A 16,739-nucleotide genomic window follows, 5' to 3' on the forward strand; every position below is an offset into this window, starting at 1 on the left:
AAATGTTTTCGAAAAATAGAAAAAAAATGTAAGAAAAAGATAGTAGCGAATGTAAAGCTATTATTATGCCTGAGATACGATAAAGTGGAACCGGAATCGAATTTCGAACTTCCTAAGCCGATTTCTAGAGGAAACGAAAGCTTAACAGAAGCGGAAAATCGCAAATTAGAGGGTCTTAGAGAAGGAATTCGGCCAAAATCTCGCCAGCTCATTGCGGAGTAATGAGTCTCGTTAGTTGGCCCGTTTACAATCAAATTAGCCTACAATTTTGTCCAAATCCGGCAGTGCCCGAGCTGCGTTGATTTCACATGTCTTATCTGGTCCCGATCGAGATTCAGATGATTTGAGCCGAAAATCTTCTGTCAAAAAGTAATCAAAAATAGAAAAACACGAAAAGAGTGCAGCAACACGAGGACTTCCCAGGGAGTCACCCATCCTAGTATTGCTCCTGCCCAAGCACGCTTAACTTCGGAGTTCTGAATGGATCCGGTGCATTAGTGCTGGGATGATCTGCCAGACATTGAGTGGGATGTTTATTCTGATATCCCTCAAGTACGTGTGGAGCGGGCGGCGATGGGCAACACGCGGTACTGCTCTCGCCCAATCAGAACCATGGAGTTAAGCGTTCTAGCACGATAAAGTTGAACTGGAATTGAATTTCGAACTTCCTAAACGGATTTCTCGAGGAAACGGAAACTTAACAGAAGCGGAAAATCGTAAATTAGAGGGTCTTAGACAAGGAATTCGGCCAAAATCTCGCCAGCTCATTGCGGAGTAATGAGTCTCGTTCGTTGGCACGTTTACAATCAAATTAGCCTACAATTTTGTCCAAATCCGGCAGTGCACGAGCTACGTTGATTTCACATGTCTTATCTGGTCTCGATCGAGATTCAGATGATTTGAGCCGAAAATTGTCTGTCAACAAGTAATCAAAAATGGAAAAACACGAAAACGGGTGCAAAACGAAGACTTCCCAGGGGTCACCCATCCTAGTAATAATCTCGCCCAAGCTCGCTTAACTTCGGAGTTCTGATGGGATCCGGTGCATTAGTGCTGGTATGATCGCACCCAACATTGAGTGCGATGTTTATTCTTATAATCCTCGAGTACGTGTGGAGCGGACGGCGATGGACAACATGTGGCACTGCTCTCGCCCAATCAGAACCATGAAGTTAAGCGTTCTGGCGCGATGGTAGAGCTAGGATGGTTGACCTCCCAGGGAAGTCCTCGTGTCGCGACCGTTTACGTAAATTATGGCTAAAACAGTCGAAATAATTGTTTTTAATAAGTCAACCGTCTACGGAGTAATCTGCTTCACACCTTTCCGCACAGAACCGGCTCACGACAACAAAAATCGCTAAATGTTTCCGAAAAATAGAAAAAAAAAGTAAGAAGATGAAAATAGCGAATGTAAAGAAGGAATTCGGCCAAAATCTCGCCAGCTCATTGCGGAGTAATAAATCTCGTTCGTTGGCCCGTTTACAATCAAATTAGCCTACAATTTTTTCCAAATCCGGCAGTGCACGAGCAACGTTGATTTCACATGTCTTATCTGGTCCCGATAAAGATTCAAATGATTTGAGCCAAAAATCGTCTGTCAACAAGTAATCAAAAATAGAAAAACACGAAAAGTGGTGCAACACGAGGACTTCCCATGGGGTCACCCATCCTAGTTCTGCTCTCGCCAATGCACGCTTAAATTCGTAGTTCTGATGGGATCCGGTGCATTAGTGCTGGTATGATCGCATCTGATATTTTGTGGGATGTTTATTCTTATATCCCTCGAGTACGTGTGGAGCGGGCGGCGATGGTCAACACGCGGCGATGCTCTCGCCCAATCAGAACCACGAAGTTAAGCGGTCTGGCGCGATGGCAGAACTAAGATGGGTGACCTCCCGGGGTAAACCTCGTGTCGCGAACGTTTACGTAAATTATGGCTAAAACAGTCGAAATAATTGTTTTTAATAAGTCAACCGTCTACGGAGTAATCTGCGTCATACCCTTCCTCGCAGAACCGGCTCACGACAACAAAAATCGCTAAATGTTTCCGGAAAATAGAAAAAAAAAGTGAGAAGAAGAAAGTAGCGAATATAAAGCTATTATTATGCCTGAGATACGATAAAGTGGAACCGTAATCGAATTTCGAACTTCCTAAGCGGATTTCTCGAGGAAACGGAAGCTTAACAGAAGCGGAAAATCGCAAATTAGAGGGTCTTAGAGGAGGAATTCGGCCAAAATCTCGCCAGCTCATTGCGTAGTAATGAGTCTCGTTCCTTGGCCCGTTTACAATCAAATTAGCCTACAATTTTGTCCAAATCTGGCAGTACCCGAGCTACGTTGATTTCACATGTCTTATCTTGTCCCGATCGAGATTCAGATGATTTGAGCCGAAAATCGTCTGTCAACAAGTAATCAAAAATAGAAAAACACGAAAAGAGGTGCAACACGAGGACTTTCCAGGGGCTCACCCATCCTAGTACTGCTCTCGCCCAAGCACGCTTAACTTCGGAGATCTGATGGGATCCGGTGCATAAGTGCTGGTATGATCGCACCCGACATTCAGTGGGATGTTTATTCTGATATCCCTCGAGTACGTGTGGAACGGGCGACGATGGAAGACACGCGGCACTGCTCTCGCCCAATCAAAACCATGAAGTTAAGCTTTCTGGCGCGATGACAGAGCTAGGATGGGTGACCTCCCTGGGAAGTTCTCGTGCCGCGACCGTTTACGTAAATTATGGCTAAAATAGTCGAAATAATTGTTTTTAATAAATCAACCGTCTACGTAGTAATCTGCGTCACACCCTTCCGCACAGAACCGGCTCATGACAAGAAAAATCGCTAAATGTTTTCAGAAAATAGAAAAAAGTAAGAAGAAGAAAATAGCGAATGTAAAGCTATTATTATGCCTGAGATACGATAAAATGGAACTAGAATCGAATTTCGAACTTCCTAAACGGATTTCTCGAGGAAACGGAAGTTTAATAGAAGTGGAAAATCGCAAATTAGAGGGTCTTAGATAAGGAATTCGGCCAAAATCTTGCCAGCTCATTGCGGAGTAATGAGTCTCGTTCGTTGGCCTGTTTACAATCAAATTAGCCTACAATTTTGTCCAAATCCGGCAGTGCCCGAGCTACGTTGATTTCACATGTCTTATCTGGTCCCGATAGAGATTCAGATGATTTGAGACGAAAATCGTCTGTCAACAAGTAATCAAAAATAGAAAAACACGAAAAAGGGTGCAACACGAGGACTTCCAAGAGGGTCACCCATCCTAGTACTGCCCTCGCCCAAGCACGCTTAACTTCGGAGTTCTGTTGAAATCCGGTGCATTAGTGCTGGTATGATCGCACCCGACATTGAGTGGGATGTTTATTCTTATATCCCTCGACTACATGTGGAGCAGACGGCGATGGACAACAAGCGGCACTGGTCTCTCCCAATCTGAACCATGAAGTTAAGCGTTCTGGCGCGATGGTAGAGCTAGGATGGTTTACCTCCCTAGGAAGTCCTCGTGTCGCGACTGTTTACGTAAATTATGGCTAAAACAGTCGAAATAATTGTTTTTAATAAGTCAACCGTCTACGGAGTAATCTGCTTCACACCTTTCCGCACAGAACCGGCTCACGACAACAAAAATCGCTAAATGTTTCCGAAAAATAGAAAAAAAAAGTAAGAAGAAGAAAGTAGCGAATGTAAAGCTATTATTAAGCCTGTGATACGAAAAAGTGGAACTGAACAAAATTTCGAACTTCCTAAGCGGATTTCTCGAGGAAACGGAAGCTTAACAGTAGCGGAAAATCGCAAATCAGAGGGTCCTAGAGAAGGAATTCGGCCAAAATCTCGCCAGCTCATTGCGGAGTAATGAGTCTCGTTCGTTGGCCCGTTTACAATCAAATTAGCCTACAATTTTGTCCAAATCCGGCAGTGCACGAGCTACGTTGATTTCACATGTCTTATCTTGTCCCAATAAAGATTCATATTATTTAAGTCGAAAATCGTCTGTCAACAAGTAATCAAAAATAGAAAAACATGAAAAGGGGTGCAACACGAGGACTTCCCAGGGGGTCACCCATCCCAGTACTGCTCTCGCCCAAGCACGCTTAAATTTGGAGTTCTAATGGGATCCGATGCATCAGTGCTGTTATGATCGCACCCGACATTGAGTGGGATGTTTATTCTGATATCGCTCGGTACGTGTGGAGCGGCGGCGATGGACAACACGCGGCACTGCTCTCGTCCAATCAGAACCATGAAGTTAAGCGTTCTGGCGCGATGGTAGAGCTAGGATGGGTGACCTCCCTGGGAAGTCCTCGTGTCGCGACCGTTTACGTAAATTATGGCTAAAACAGTCAAAATAATTGTTTTTAATAAGTCAACCGTCTACGGAGTAATCTGCGTCATACCTTTCCGCACAGAACTGGCTCACGACAACAAAAATCGCTAAATGTTTCCGGAAAATAGAAAAAAAAAGTTAGAAGAAGAAAGTAACGAATGTAAAGCTATTATTATGCCTAGATTACGATAAAATGGAACTGGAATCGAATTTCGAACTTCCTAAGCGGATTTCTCGAGGAAACGGAAGCTTAACAGAAGCGGAAAATCGCAAATTAGAGGGTCTTGGAGAAGGAATTCGGCCAAATTCTCACCAGCTCATTGCGGAGTAATGAGTCTCGTTCGTTGGCCCGTTTACAATCAAATTAGCCTACAATTTTGTCCAAATCCGGCAGTGCCTGAGTTACGTTGAATTCACATGTCTTATCTGGTCCCGATCGAGATTCAGATGATTTGAGCCGAAAATCGTCTGTCAACAAGTAATCAAAAATAGAAAAACACGAAACGGGGTGCAACACGAGGACTTTCCAGGGGGTCACCCATCCTAGTACTGCTCTCGCCCAAGCACGCTTAACTTCGGAGATCTGATGGGATCCGGTGCATTAGTGCTGGTATGATCGCACCGACATTTAGTGGGATGTTTATTCTGATATCCCTCGAGTACGTGTGGAACGGGCGGCGATGGACAACACGCGGCACTGCTCTCGCCCAATCAAAACCATGAAGTTAAGCTTTCTGGCGCGATGGCAGAGCTAGGATGGGTGACCTCCCTGGGAAGTTCTCGTGTCGCGACCGTTTACGTAAATTATGGCTAAAATAGTCGAAATAATTGTTTTTAATAAATCAACCGTCTACGGAGTAATCTGCGTCACACCCTTCCGCACAGAACCGGCTCACGACAACAAAAATCGCTAAATGTTTACAGAAAATAGAAAAAAAGTAAGAAGAAGAAAATAGCGAATGTAAAGCTATTATTATGCCTGGGATACGATAAAATGGAACCAGAATCGAATTTCGAACTTCCTAAGCGGATTTCTCGAGGAAACGGAAGCTTAATAGAAGTGGAAAATCGCAAATTAGAGGGTCTTAGATAAGGAATTCGGTCAAAATCTCGCCAGCTCATTGCGGAGCAATGATTCTCGTTCGTTGGCCTGTTTACAATCAAATTAGCCTACAATTTTGTCCAAATCCGGTAGTGCCCGAGCTACGTTGATTTCACATGTCTTATCTGGTCCCCATAGAGATTCAGATGATATGAGACGAAAATCGTCTGTCAACAAGTAATCAAAAATAGAAAAACATGAAAAGGGGTGCAACACGAGGACTTCCCAGAGGGTCACCCATCCTAGTACTGCTCTCGCCCAAGCACGCTTAAATTCGGAGCTTTGATGGGATCCGGTGCATTAGTGCTGGTATGATCGCACCGGTGCATTAGTGTGGGATGTTTATTCTTATATCCCTCGAGTACGTGTGGAGCGGGCGGCGATGGTCAACACGCGGCGATGCTCTCGCCCAATCATAACCATGAAGTTAAGCGGTCTGGCGCGATGGCAGAGCTAGGATGGGTGACCTCCCTGACAATTTCTCGCGTCGCGACCGTTTACGTAAATTATGGCTAAAACTGGCAAAATAATTGTTTTTAATAATACAACCGTCTATGGAGTAATCTGCGACATACCTTTCCGCACAGAACCGGCTCACGACAACAAAAATCGCTAAATGTTTCCGGAAAATAGAAAAAAAAAGTAAGAAGAAGAAAGTAGAGAATGTTAAGCTATTATTATACCTGGGATACGATAAAGTGGAACTGGAATCGAATTTCGAACTTACTAAGCGGATTTCTCGAGGAAACGGAAGCTTAACAGAAGCGGAAAATCGCAAATTAGAGGGATTTAGAGAAAGAATTCGGCCAAAATCTCGCCAGCCCATTGCGGACTAATGAGTCTCGTTCGTTGGCCCGTTTACAATCAAATTAGCCAACTATTTTGTCCAAATTCGGCAGTGCCCAAGCTTTGTTGATTTCACATGTCTTATCTGGTCCTAATAGAGATTCAGATGATTTGAGCCGAAAATAGTCTGTCAACAAGTAATCAAAAATAGAAAAACACGAAAAGGGGTACAACACAAGGACTTCCCAGGGGATCACCCATCCTAGTACTGCTCTCACCCAAGCACGCTTAACTTCGGAGTACTGATGGGATCCGGTGCATTAGTGCTGGTATGATCGCACCACATTGAATTGGATGTTTATTTTATATCCCTCGAGTACGTGTGGAGCGGACGGCGATAGACAACACGCGGCACTGCTCTCTCCTAATCAGAACCATGAAGTTAAGCGTTCGGGCGCGATGGTAGAGCTAGGATGGGTGACCTCCCTGGGAATTCCTCGTGTCGCGACCGTTTACATAAATTATGGCTTAAACAGTCAAAATAATTGTTTTTAAAAAGTCAACCGTCTACGGAGTAATCTGCGTCATACCTTTCCGCACAGAACTGGCTCACGACAACAAAAACCGCTAAATGTTTCCGTAAAATAGAAAAAAAAAGTAAGAAGAAGAAAGTAGCGAATGTAAAGCTATTATTATGCCTAGATTACGATAAAATGGAACTGGAATCGAATTTCGAACTTACAAAGCGGATTTCTCGAGGAAACGGAAGCTTAACAGAAGCGGAAAATCGCAAATTAGAGGGATTTAGAGAAAGAATTCGGCCAAAATCTCGCCAGCCCATTGCGCAGTAATGAGTCTCGTTCGTTGGCCCGTTTACAATCAAATTAGCCTACTATTTTGTCCAAATTCGGCAGTGCCCGAGCTTTGTTGATTTCACATGTCTTATCTGGTCCTAATAGAGATTCAGATGATTTGAGCCGAAAATAGTCTGTCAACAAGTAATCAAAAATAGAAAAACACGAAAAGGGGTACAACACGAGGACTTCGCCGGGGGTCACCCATCCTAGTACTGCTCTCGCCCAAGCACGCTTAACTTCAGAGTTCTTAGGGGATCCGGTGCATTAGTGCGGATATGATCGCACCCGACATTTAGTGAGATGTTTATTCATATATCCCTCGAGTACGTGTGGAACGGGCGGAGATGGACAACACGCGGCACTGCTCTCGCCCAATCAAAACCATGAAGTAAAGCTTTCTGGCGCGATGGCAGAGCTAGAATGGGTGACCTCCCTAGGAAGTCCTCGTGTCGCGACAGTTTACGTAAATTATGGCTAAAATAGTCGAAATAATTGTTTTTAATAAATCAACCGTCTACGGAGTAATCTGCGTCACACCCTTCCGCACAGAACCGGCTCACGAATACAAAAATCGCTAAATGTTTCCGAAAAATAGAAAAAAAAAAGTAAGAAGAAAATGTAGCGAATGTAAAGCTATTATTATGCCTGGAATATGATAAAGTGGAACTAGAATCGAATTTCGAACTTCCTAAGTGGATTTCTCGAGGAAACGGAAGCTTAACAGAAGCGGAAAATCGCAAATTAGAGGGTCTTAGAGAAGGAATTAGGCCAAAATCTCGCAAGCTCATTGCGGAGTAATTAGTCTTAATCGTTGGCCCGTTTACAATCAAATTAGCTTACAATTTTGTCCAAATCCGGCAGTGCCCGAGCTACGTAGATTTCACATGTCTTATCTGGTCCCAGGGAGTCACCCATCCTAGTACTCCTCTCGCCCAAGCACGCTTAACTTCGGAGTTCTGATGGGATCCGGTGCATTAGTTCTTGTATGATCGCACCGGACATTAAGTGGGATGTTTATTCTTATATCCCTCGGGTACGTGTGGAGCGGACGGCGATGGAAAACACGCGGCACTGCTCTCTCAATCAGAACCATGAAGTTAAGCGTTCCGGCGCGATGGTAGAGCTAGGATGGGTGACCTCCATGGGAAGTCCTCGTGTCGTGACCATTTACGTAAATTATGGCTAAAACAGTCGGAATAATTATTTTTAATAAGTCAACCGTCTACGGAGTATTCTGTGTCATACCTTTCTGCACAGAACCGGCTCACGACAACAAAAATCGCTAAATGTTTCCGAAAAATAGAAAAAAAAAGTAAGAAGAAAATGTAGCGAATGTAAAGCTATTATTATGCCTGGAATATGATAAAGTGGAACTAGAATCAAATTTCGAACTTCCTAAGTGGATTTCTCGAGGAAACGGAAGCTTAACAGAAGCGGAAAATCGCAAATTAGAGGGTCTTAGAGAAGGAATTAGGCCAAAGTCTTCCCAGCTCATTACGGAGTAATTAGTCTCGTTAGTTGGCCCGTTTACAATCAAATTAGCCTACAATTTTGTCAAAATCCGGCAGTGCTCAAGCTACGTTGATTTCACATGTCTTATCTGGTCCCGATCGAGATTCAGATGATTTGAGCCGAAAATCGTCTGTCAACAAGTAATCAAAAATAGAAAAACACGAAAAGGGGTGCAACACGAGGACTTCCCAAGGGGTCACCCATCCTAGTACTGCTCTCGCCCAAGCACGCTTAACTTCGTAGATCTGATGGGATCCCGTGCATTAGTGTTGGTATGATCGCACCAAACATTCAATGGGATGTTTAATCTGATATCCCTCGAGTACGTGTGGAATGGGCGGCGATGGACAACACGCGGCACTGCCCTCGCCCAATCAAAACCATGAAGTTAAGCTTTCTGGCGCGATGGCAGAGCTAGGATGGGTGACCTCCCAGGGAAGTCCTCGTGTCGCGACCGTTTACGTAAATTATGGCTAAAACAGTCGAAATAATTGTTTTTAATAAGTCAACCGTCTACGGAGTAATCTTCTTCACACCTTTCCGCACAGAACCGGCTCACGACAACAAAAATCGCTAAATGTTTCCGAAAAATAGAAAAAAAAAGTAAGAAGAAGAAAATAGCGAATGTAAAGCTATTATTATGCCTGTGATACGAAAAAGTGGAACGGGAATCGAATTTCGAACTTCCTAAGCGGATTTCTCGAGAAAACGGAAGCTTAACAGAAGCAGAAAATCGCAAATTAGAGGGTCCTAGAGAAGGAATTCGGCCAAAATCTCGCCAGCTCATTGCGGAGTAATAAATCTCGTTCGTTGGCCCGTTTACAATCAAATTAGCCTACAATTTTGTCCAAATCCGGCAGTGCACGAGCAACGTTGATTTCACATGTCTTATCTGGTCCCGATATAGATTCAAATGATTTGAGCCAAAAATCGTCTGTCAACAAGTAATCAAAAATAGAAAAACACGAAAAGTGGTGCAACACGAGGACTTCCCATGGGGTCACCCATCCTAGTTTTGCTCTCGCCAAAGCACGCTTAAATTCGGAGTTCTGATGGGATCCGGTGCATTAGTGCTGGTATGATCGCACCCGATATTTTGTGGGATGTTTATTCTTATATCCCTCGAGTACGTGTGGAGCGGGCGGCGATGGTCAACACGCGGCGATGCTCTCGCCCAATCAGAATCATGAAGTTAAGCGGTCTGGCGCGATGGCAGAACTAAGATGGGTGACCTCCCGGGGTTAACCTCGTGTCGCGAACGTTTACGTAAATTATGGCTAAAACAGTCGAAATAATTGTTTTTAATAAGTCAACCGTCTACGGAGTAATCTGCGTCATACCCTTCCTCGCAGAACCGGCTCACGACAACAAAAATCGCTAAATGTTTCCGGAAAATAGAAAAAAAAAGTGAGAAGAAGAAAGTAGCGAATGTAAAGCTATTATTATGCCTGAGATACGATAAAGTGGAACCGTAATCGAATTCCGAACTTCCTAAGCGGATTTCTCGAGGAAACGGAAACTTAACAAAAGCGGAAAATCGCAAATTAGAGGGTCTTAGAGGAGGAATTCGGCCAAAATCTCGCCAGCTCATTGCGTAGTAATGAGTCTCGTTCCTTAGCCCCTTTACAATCAAATTAGCCTACAATTTTGTCCAAATCCGGCAGTGCCCGAACTACGTTGATTTCACATGTCTTATCTTGTCCCGATCGAGATTCAGATGATTTGAGCCGAAAATCGTCTGTCAACAAGTAATCAAAAATAGAAAAACATGAAAAGGGGTGCAACACGAGGACTTTCCAGGGGGTCACCCATCCTAGTACTGCTCTCGCCCAAGCACGCTTAACTTCGGAGATCTGATGGGATCCGGTGCATAAGTGCTGGTATGATCGCACCCGACATTCAGTGGGATGTTTATTCTGATATCCCTCGAGTACGTGTAGAACGGGAGACGATGGAAGACACGCGGCACTGCTCTCGCCCAATCAAAACCATGAAGTTAAGCTTTCTGGCGCGATGGCAGAGCTAGGATGGGTGACCTCCCTGGGAAGTTCTCGTGTCGCGACCGTTTACGTAAATTATGCCTAAAATAGTCGAAATAATTGTTTTTAATAAATCAACCGTCTACGTAGTAATCTGCGTCACACTCTTCCGCACAGAACCGGCTCACGACAAGAAAAATCGCTAAATGTTTTCAGAAAATAGAAAAAAGTAAGAAGAAGAAAATAGCGAATGTAAAGCTATTATTATGCCTGGGATACGATAAAATGGAACTACAATCGAATTTCGAACTTCCTAAACGGATTTCTCGAGGAAACGGAAGTTTAATAGAAGTGGAAAATCGCAAATTAGAGGGTCTTAGATAAGGAATTCGGCCAAAATCTCGCCAGCTCATTGCGGAGTAATGAGTCTCGTTCGTTGGCCTGTTTACAATCAAATTAGCCTACAATTTTGTCCAAATCCGGCAGTGCCCGAGCTACGTTGATTTCACATGTCTTATCTGGTCCCGATAGAGATTCAAATGATTTGAGACGAAAATCGTCTGTCAACAAGTAATCAAAAATAGAAAAACACAAAAAGGGGTGTAACACGAGGACTTCCAAGAGGGTCACCCATCCTAGTACTGCCCTCGCCCAAGCACGCTTAACTTCGGAGTTCTGTTGAAATCCGGTGCATTAGTGCTGGTATGATCGCACCCGACATTGAGTGGGATGTTTATTCTTATATCCCTCGACTACATGTGGAGCGGACGGCGATGGACAACAAGCGGCACTGGTCTCTCCCAATCTGAACCATGAAGTTAAGCGTTCTGGCGCGATGGTAGAGCTAGGATGGTTTACCTCCCTAGGAAGTCCTCGTGTCGCGACTGTTTACGTAAATTATGGCTAAAACAGTCGAAATAATTGTTTTTAATAAGTCAACCGTCTACGGAGTAATCTGCTTCACACCTTTCCGCACAGAACCGGCTCACGACAACAAAAATCGCTAAATGTTTCCGAAAAATAGAAAAAAAAAGTAAGAAGAAGAAAGTAGCGAATGTAAAGCTATTATTATGCCTGTGATACGAAAAAGTGGAACTGAATCAAATTTCAAACTTCCTAAGCGGATTTCTCGAGGAAACGGAAGCTTAACAGTAGCGGAAAATCGAAAATCAGAGGGTCCTAGAGAAGGAATTCGGCCAAAATCTCGCCAGCTCATTGCGGAGTAATGAGTCTCGTTCGTTGGCCCGTTTACAATCAAATTAGCCTACAATTTTGTCCAAATCCGACAGTGCACGAGCTACGTTGATTTCACATGTCTTATCTTGTCCCAATAAAGATTCATATTATTTAAGTCGAAAATCGTCTGTCAACAAGTAATCAAAAATAGAAAAACATGAAAAGGGGTGCAACACGAGGACTTCCCAGGGGGTCACCCATCCTAGTACTGCTCTCGCCCAAGCACGCTTAAATTTGGAGTTCTGATGGGATCCGATGCATCAGTGCTGTTATGATCGCACCCGACATTGAGTGGGATGTTTATTCTGATATCGCTCGGTACGTGTGGAGCGGCGGCGATGGACAACACGCGGCACTGCTCTCGTCCAATCAGAACCATGAAGTTAAGCGTTCTGGCACGATGGTAGAGCTAGGATGGGTGACCTCCCTGGGAAGTCCTCGTGTCGCGACCGTTTACGTAAATTATGGCTAAAACAGTCAAAATAATTGTTTTTAATAAGTCAACCATCTACGGAGTAATCTGCATCATACCTTTCCGCACAGAACTGGCTCACGACAACAAAAATCGCTAAATGTTTCCGGAAAATAGAAAAAAAAAGTTAGAAGAAGAAAGTAGCGAATGTAAAGCTATTATTATGCATAGATTACGATAAAATGGAACTGGAATCGAATTTCGAACTTCCTAAGCGGATTTCTCGAGGAAACGGAAGCTTAACAGAAGCGGAAAATCGCAAATTAGAGGGTCTTAGAGAAGGAATTCGGCCAAATTCTCACCAGCTTATTGCGGAGTAATGAGTCTCGTTCGTTGGCCCGTTTACAATCAAATTAGCCTACAATTTTGTCCAAATCCGGCAGTGCCTGAGCTACGTTGAATTCACATGTCTTATCTGGTCCTGATCGAGATTCAGATGATTTGAGCCGAAAATCGTCTGTCAACAATTAATCAAAAATAGAAAAACACGAAACGGGTTGCAACACGAGGACTTTCCAGGGGGTCAACCATCCTAGTACTGCTCTCGCCCAAGCACGCTTAACTTCGGAGATCTGATGGGATCCGGTGCATTAGTGCTGGTATGATCGCACCGACATTTAGTGGGATGTTTATTCTGATATCCCTCGAGTACGTGTGGAACGGGCGGCGATGGACAACACGCGGCACTGCTCTCGCCCAATCAAAACCATGAAAGTAAGCTTTCTGGCGCGATGGCAGAGCTAGGATGGGTGACCTACCTGGGAAGTTCTCGTGTCGCGACCGTTTACGTAAATTATGGCTAAAATAGTCGAAATAATTGTTTTTAATAAATCAACCGTCTACGGAGTAATCTGCGTCACACCCTTCTGCACAGAACCGGCTCACGACAACAAAAATCGCTAAATGTTTACAGAAAATAGAAAAAAAGTAAGAAGAAGAAAATAGCGAATGTAAAGCTATTATTATGCCTGGGATACGATAAAATGGAACCAGAATCGAATTTCGAACTTCCTAAGCGGATTTCTCGAGGAAACGGAAGCTTAATAGAAGTGGAAAATCGCAAATTAGAGGGTCTTAGATAAGGAATTCGGTCAAAATCTCGCCAGCTCATTGCGGAGCAATGAGTCTCGTTCGTTGGCCTGTTTACAATCAAATTAGCCTACAATTTTGTCCAAATCCGGCAGTGCCCGAGCTACGTTGATTTCACATGTCTTATCTGGTCCCCATAGAGATTCAGATGATATGAGACGAAAATCGTCTGTCAACAAGTAATCAAAAATAGAAAAACACGAAAACGGGTGCAACACGAGGACTTCCCAGGGGGTCACCCATCCTATTATTGCTCTCACGCAAGCACGCTTAACCTCGGAGTTCGGATGGGATCCGGTGCATTAGTGTTGGTATGATCTCAACCGACATTGAGTGGGATGTTTATTGTTATATCCCTCGAGTACGTGTGGAGCAGACGGCGATGGACAACACGCGGCACTTCTCTCGCCTAATCAGAACCATGAAGTTAAGCGTTCTGGCGCGATGGTAGAGCTAGGATGGGTGACCTCCCTGGGAAGTCGTCGTGTCGCGACCGTTTACGTAAATTATGGCTAAAACTGTCAAAATAATTGTTTTTAATAATACAACCGTCTATGGAGTAATCTGCGACATACCTTTCCGCACAGAACCGGCTCACGACAACAAAAATCGCTAAATGTTTCCGGAAAATAGAAAAAAAAAGTATGAAGAAGAAAGTAGAGAATGTAAAGCTATTATTATACCTGGGATACGATAAAGTGGAACTGGAATCGAATTTAAAACTTACTAAGCGGATTTCTCGAGGAAACGGAAGCTTAACAGAAGCGGAAAATCGCAAATTAGAGGGATTTAGAGAAAGAATTCGGCCAAAATCTCGCCAACCCATTGCGGACTAATGAGTCTCGTTCGTTGGCCCGTTTACAATCAAATTAGCCAACTATTTTGTCCAAATTCGGCAGTGCCCGAGCTTTGTTGATTTCACATGTCTTATCTGGTCCTAATAGAGATTCAGATGATTTGAGCCGAAAATAGTCTGTCAACAAGTAATCAAAAATAGAAAAACACGAAAAGGGGTACAACACAAGGACTTCCCAGGGGATCACCCATCCTAGTACTGCTCTCACCCAAGCATGCTTAACTTCGGAGTTCTGATGGGATCCGGTGCATTAGTGCTGGTATGATCGCACCACATTGAATGGGATGTTTATTTTATATCCCTCGAGTACGTGTGGAGCGGACGGCGATAGACAACACGCGGCACTGCTCTCTCCTAATCAGAACCATGAAGTTAAGCGTTCGGGCGCGATGGTAGAGCTAGGATGGGTGACCTCCCTGGGAATTCCTCGTGTCGCGACCGTTTACATAAATTATGGCTTAAACAGTCAAAATAATTGTTTTTAAAAAGTCAACCGTCTACGGAGTAATCTGCGTCATACCTTTCCGCACAGAACTGGCTCACGACAACAAAAATCGCTAAATGTTTCCGTAAAATAGAAAAAAAAAGTAAGAAGAAGAAAGTAGCGAATGTAAAGCTATTATTATGCCTAGATTACGATAAAATGGAACTGGAATCGAATTTCGAACTTACTAAGCGGATTTCTCGAGGAAACGGAAGCTTAACAGAAGCGGAAAATCGCAAATTAGAGGGATTTAGAGAAAGAATTCGGCCAAAATCTCGCCAGCCCATTGCGGAGTAATGAGTCTCGTTCGTTGGCCCGTTTGCAATAAAATTAGCCTACTATTTTGTCCAAATTCGGAAGTGCCCGAGCTTTGTTGATTTCACATGTCTTATCTGGTCCTAATAGAGATTCAGATGATTTGAGCCGAAAATAGTCTGTCAACAAGTAATCAAAAATAGAAAAACACGAAAAGGGGTACAACACGAGGACTTCGCCGGGGGTCACCCATCCTAGTACTGCTCTCGCCCAAGCAGGCTTAACTTCAGAGTTCTTAGGGGATCCGGTGCATTAGTGCGGATATGATCGCACCCGACATTTATTGAGATGTTTATTCATATATCCCTCGAGTACGTGTGGAACGGGCGGAGATGGACAACACGCGGCACTGTTCTCGCCCAATCAAAACCATGAAGTAAAGCTTTCTGGCGCGATGGCAGAGCTAGAATGGGTGACCTCCCTAGGAAGTCCTCGTGTCGCGACAGTTTACGTAAATTATGGCTAAAATAGTCGAAATAATTGTTTTTAATAAATCAACCGTCTACGGAGTAATCTGCGTCACACCCTTCCGCACAGAACCGGCTCACGACAACAAAAATTGCTAAATGTTTCCGAAAAATAGAAAAAAAAAAGTAAGAAGAAAATGTAGCGAATGTAAAGCTATTATTATGCTTGGAATATGATAAAGTGGAACTAGAATCGAATTTCGAACTTCCTAAGTGGATTTCTCGAGGAAACGGAAGCTTAACAGAAGCGGAAAATCGCAAATTAGAGGGTCTCAGAGAAGGAATTAGGCCAAAATCTCGCAAGCTCATTGCGGAGTAATTAGTCTTAATCGTTGGCCCGTTTACAATCAAATTAGCTTACAATTTTGTCCAAATCCGGCAGTGCCCGAGCTACGTTGATTTCACATGTCTTATCTGGTCCCGATCGAGATTCAGATGATTTGAGCCGAAAATCGTTTGTCAACAAGTAATCAAAAATAGAAAAAGACGAAAAGGGGTGCAACAAGAGGACTTCCCAGGGAGTCACCCATCCTAGTACTCCTCTCGCCCAAGCACGCTTAACTTCGGAGTTCTGATGGGATCCGGTGCATTAGTTCTGGTATGATCGCACCGGACATTGAGTGGGATGTTTATTCTTATATCCCTCGGGTACGTGTGGAGCGGACGGCGATGAAAAACACGCGGCACTGCTCTCTCAATCAGAACCATGAAGTTAAGCGTTCCGGCGCGATGGTAGAGCTAGGATGGGTGACCTCCATGGGAAGTCCTCGTGTCGTGACCATTTACGTAAATTATGGCTAAAACAGTCGGAATAATTATTTTTAATAAGTCAACCGTCTACGGAGTATTCTGCGTCATACCTTTCCGCACAGAACCGGCTCACGACAACAAAAATCGCTAAATGTTTCCGAAAAATTGAAAAAAAAAAGTAAGAAGAAAATGTAGCGAATGTAAAGCTATTATTATGCCTGGAATATGATAAAGTGGAACTAGAATCGAATTTCGAACTTTCTAAGTGGATTTCTCGAGGAAACGGAAGCTTAACAGAAGCGGAAAATCGCAAATTAGAGGGTCTTAGAGAAGGAATTAGGCCAAAGTCTTGCCAACTCATTACGGAGTAATTAGTCTCGTTCGTTGGCCCGTTTACAATCAAATTAGCCTACAATTTTGTCAAAATCCGGCAGTGCCCAAGCTACGTTGATTTCACATGTCTTATCTGGTCCCGATCGAGATTCAGATGATTTGAGC

The 16,739-nt window shown here is 43.8% G+C and overlaps 17 non-coding genes and 4 pseudogenes across 17 annotated transcripts; all 21 read right to left on the minus strand.

The window, feature by feature from the left end:
- Window positions 1-398: 398 nt before the first annotated feature.
- Window positions 399-518, minus strand: LOC142543921 (5S ribosomal RNA; annotated as a pseudogene).
- Window positions 519-952: 434 nt separating this feature from the next.
- Window positions 953-1,070, minus strand: LOC142543780 (5S ribosomal RNA). Its single transcript, XR_012819858.1, has one exon. It is a non-coding gene; the product is annotated as a 5S ribosomal RNA (ribosomal RNA).
- A 561-nt stretch (window positions 1,071-1,631) lies between these two features.
- On the minus strand, window positions 1,632-1,750 carry LOC142543902 (5S ribosomal RNA; annotated as a pseudogene).
- A 685-nt stretch (window positions 1,751-2,435) lies between these two features.
- On the minus strand, window positions 2,436-2,554 carry LOC142543974 (5S ribosomal RNA). Its single transcript, XR_012819944.1, has one exon. It is a non-coding gene; the product is annotated as a 5S ribosomal RNA (ribosomal RNA).
- A 682-nt stretch (window positions 2,555-3,236) lies between these two features.
- Window positions 3,237-3,355, minus strand: LOC142543885 (5S ribosomal RNA). Its single transcript, XR_012819927.1, has one exon. It is a non-coding gene; the product is annotated as a 5S ribosomal RNA (ribosomal RNA).
- Window positions 3,356-4,039: 684 nt separating this feature from the next.
- Window positions 4,040-4,158, minus strand: LOC142543760 (5S ribosomal RNA). Its single transcript, XR_012819840.1, has one exon. It is a non-coding gene; the product is annotated as a 5S ribosomal RNA (ribosomal RNA).
- Window positions 4,159-4,841: 683 nt separating this feature from the next.
- Window positions 4,842-4,960, minus strand: LOC142543757 (5S ribosomal RNA). The gene has a single exon (XR_012819837.1). It is a non-coding gene; the product is annotated as a 5S ribosomal RNA (ribosomal RNA).
- A 682-nt stretch (window positions 4,961-5,642) lies between these two features.
- LOC142543758 (5S ribosomal RNA) lies at window positions 5,643-5,761 on the minus strand. The gene has a single exon (XR_012819838.1). It is a non-coding gene; the product is annotated as a 5S ribosomal RNA (ribosomal RNA).
- Window positions 5,762-6,448: 687 nt separating this feature from the next.
- On the minus strand, window positions 6,449-6,567 carry LOC142543747 (5S ribosomal RNA). Its single transcript, XR_012819828.1, has one exon. It is a non-coding gene; the product is annotated as a 5S ribosomal RNA (ribosomal RNA).
- A 682-nt stretch (window positions 6,568-7,249) lies between these two features.
- On the minus strand, window positions 7,250-7,368 carry LOC142543793 (5S ribosomal RNA). Its single transcript, XR_012819871.1, has one exon. It is a non-coding gene; the product is annotated as a 5S ribosomal RNA (ribosomal RNA).
- A 584-nt stretch (window positions 7,369-7,952) lies between these two features.
- LOC142543965 (5S ribosomal RNA) lies at window positions 7,953-8,078 on the minus strand (annotated as a pseudogene).
- Window positions 8,079-8,760: 682 nt separating this feature from the next.
- LOC142543775 (5S ribosomal RNA) lies at window positions 8,761-8,879 on the minus strand. The gene has a single exon (XR_012819854.1). It is a non-coding gene; the product is annotated as a 5S ribosomal RNA (ribosomal RNA).
- Window positions 8,880-9,564: 685 nt separating this feature from the next.
- LOC142543830 (5S ribosomal RNA) lies at window positions 9,565-9,683 on the minus strand. Its single transcript, XR_012819906.1, has one exon. It is a non-coding gene; the product is annotated as a 5S ribosomal RNA (ribosomal RNA).
- A 685-nt stretch (window positions 9,684-10,368) lies between these two features.
- Window positions 10,369-10,487, minus strand: LOC142543739 (5S ribosomal RNA). The gene has a single exon (XR_012819820.1). It is a non-coding gene; the product is annotated as a 5S ribosomal RNA (ribosomal RNA).
- A 682-nt stretch (window positions 10,488-11,169) lies between these two features.
- On the minus strand, window positions 11,170-11,288 carry LOC142544033 (5S ribosomal RNA). The gene has a single exon (XR_012820003.1). It is a non-coding gene; the product is annotated as a 5S ribosomal RNA (ribosomal RNA).
- A 684-nt stretch (window positions 11,289-11,972) lies between these two features.
- LOC142543744 (5S ribosomal RNA) lies at window positions 11,973-12,091 on the minus strand. The gene has a single exon (XR_012819825.1). It is a non-coding gene; the product is annotated as a 5S ribosomal RNA (ribosomal RNA).
- A 683-nt stretch (window positions 12,092-12,774) lies between these two features.
- LOC142544021 (5S ribosomal RNA) lies at window positions 12,775-12,893 on the minus strand. The gene has a single exon (XR_012819990.1). It is a non-coding gene; the product is annotated as a 5S ribosomal RNA (ribosomal RNA).
- A 682-nt stretch (window positions 12,894-13,575) lies between these two features.
- On the minus strand, window positions 13,576-13,694 carry LOC142543933 (5S ribosomal RNA; annotated as a pseudogene).
- Window positions 13,695-14,379: 685 nt separating this feature from the next.
- Window positions 14,380-14,498, minus strand: LOC142543749 (5S ribosomal RNA). Its single transcript, XR_012819830.1, has one exon. It is a non-coding gene; the product is annotated as a 5S ribosomal RNA (ribosomal RNA).
- A 682-nt stretch (window positions 14,499-15,180) lies between these two features.
- LOC142543836 (5S ribosomal RNA) lies at window positions 15,181-15,299 on the minus strand. The gene has a single exon (XR_012819912.1). It is a non-coding gene; the product is annotated as a 5S ribosomal RNA (ribosomal RNA).
- A 685-nt stretch (window positions 15,300-15,984) lies between these two features.
- Window positions 15,985-16,103, minus strand: LOC142543748 (5S ribosomal RNA). The gene has a single exon (XR_012819829.1). It is a non-coding gene; the product is annotated as a 5S ribosomal RNA (ribosomal RNA).
- Window positions 16,104-16,739: the final 636 nt, after the last annotated feature.

This window comes from Primulina tabacum, chromosome 4 (assembly GCF_025594145.1).
Source record: "Primulina tabacum isolate GXHZ01 chromosome 4, ASM2559414v2, whole genome shotgun sequence".
Taxonomy (NCBI): domain Eukaryota; kingdom Viridiplantae; phylum Streptophyta; class Magnoliopsida; order Lamiales; family Gesneriaceae; genus Primulina; species Primulina tabacum.